Raw genomic sequence first — 1,871 nt, forward strand, 5'->3', positions numbered from 1 at the left:
CATGGGAAGTTCTGGCAATGAAAGCTCGCTGGGACTTATCCATGAATAAGGAAAGCAGGTAGAAAAAGACTCTCTTTGAAAACAGCAAAGTGGATGTATTAGCACTCTTCATATATTGAGAGGAGGTTAAGATCAAAAGTGACTGTTCCCTACACTCAACTTAGGCACAGTGATAAGTAATGGAAATTATGTAGAAGATGTATTGTTGAGACTACAGGAACCTGTATCAAAGGACCTGAACTTCAGATCTCAGAACCTTTAAATAACACTTTTGGGTGGAATAACTTGTTTCACACAGAACATAATTTAGTGCTGACCATTTTTTTCAGGGCATCTTTCATATCTTTATTCCTCAAGCTGTAGATCAGCAGGTTCAGCATAGGGATGACAACTGTGTAGAAAACAGAGACCACTTTGTCCGTGGCCATGGTGTAAGTGGAGGTGGGTCAGAAATACATGAACAGTAGTGTGCCGTGGAATATGGTCACAGCAGTTAAGTGGGAGGCACACGTAGAGAAGGCTTTGAGTCTGCCCTCTGCTGACTTCATCCTCAGGATGGTAGTTTGGATGTAGATGTAAGAGAGGAGGACAGTCATGACACTGAGCGCCACAACACAGATACTGAAAATGAACAAAAGAATCTCATTGATGGAGGTGTCTGAGGAAGAGAAGGCTAGCAAGGGTGGGATGTCACAGAAAAAGTGGTTGATGATGTGCGAGTTTCAGAATGACAATCGAAATGTACTACAGGTGTGGATTGCCGAGTCGACCAACCCTCCCATGTACACAATGTCCATGAGCTGGATACAGAGTCTCCTGGGCATGGCCACTGCTTAAAGAAGTGGGTTGAAAATGGCTAAATAATGATCATAAGCCATGACCGCCAACAGGAGACATTCCACATCTCCAAAGATCCCCCAAAAATACATCTGAATGGCACATAAAGTTTGTGGTGTCCTCTTCTGCTCAGATAAGAAATCAGCCAGTATGTTGGGAGAGACAGTGGAGGAGTAGCAGACATCACAGAAGGACAGATAGCTCAGGAAATACTACATGGGCGAGTGGAGTCTGGGGTCCACCTTGACCAGCAGGATCATCCCTAGATTGGCAATCGAAATGTACAACAGGTGTGGATTGCCGAGTCAACCAACCCTCCCATGTGCACAATGGCCACGAGCTGGATACAGAGTCTCCTGGGCATGGGCACTGTGTAAAGAAGTGGGTTGCAAATGGCTATGCACCGTTTATGCATGGTTATGCCTTAAACCAGCAGGAAGAGCACAAAGAGCCCCTGCTGTACATCCTGTCTGCCAGAGAGTCCCCACAATATGAAGTCAGTGACCCCAGTGCAGTTGTCAGCAGCCATTGCTCACGTCCAGAAACCCCTGGTTGTGAAAGATGGAAAGGAAAGGGCTGGATTTATATCATCTTATTGTCTTAATAGTAAGACTGCTGCTCCTTTCAATTTTCCCATAACGAGAAAAAGAGGTAATCCAGGACTGTTCAAGTAAACTGACTCACCTGCAACTGTATCCAAAGAAATTTATATTGATAAAATGATACCAAAACAATTACAGCAACATTTGTATGGAATTGTATAGAGGTGTAGCATTCTCATCCAAATTAAATCAGGCTATTTCCACACCAATATATGTAGTTTGGTTCTACTACCTTGTATTAAGATCTCATATTAAGAAATTGATGTCCTCAGAGTGGAGACAGTAATTTCACAATTAGTATGAACATAACCATGTCTTCTGAAAATGCTTGTTTTATAAAATATTTAGTAGATGTATTTTCATACCCTATGAGAGAGACACACAATTCAGTAAAGGTGCAGATAGTGAATATACTTATTTGCTTTTGCCTTA

The 1,871-nt window shown here is 42.4% G+C and overlaps 1 pseudogene; it reads right to left on the minus strand.

The window, feature by feature from the left end:
• Positions 1-290: 290 nt before the first annotated feature.
• On the minus strand, positions 291-1,366 carry LOC118913026 (olfactory receptor 1020-like; annotated as a pseudogene).
• Positions 1,367-1,871: the final 505 nt, after the last annotated feature.

The sequence above is a fragment of the Manis pentadactyla genome, chromosome 9 (assembly GCF_030020395.1).
Source record: "Manis pentadactyla isolate mManPen7 chromosome 9, mManPen7.hap1, whole genome shotgun sequence".
NCBI classification, from domain to species: domain Eukaryota; kingdom Metazoa; phylum Chordata; class Mammalia; order Pholidota; family Manidae; genus Manis; species Manis pentadactyla.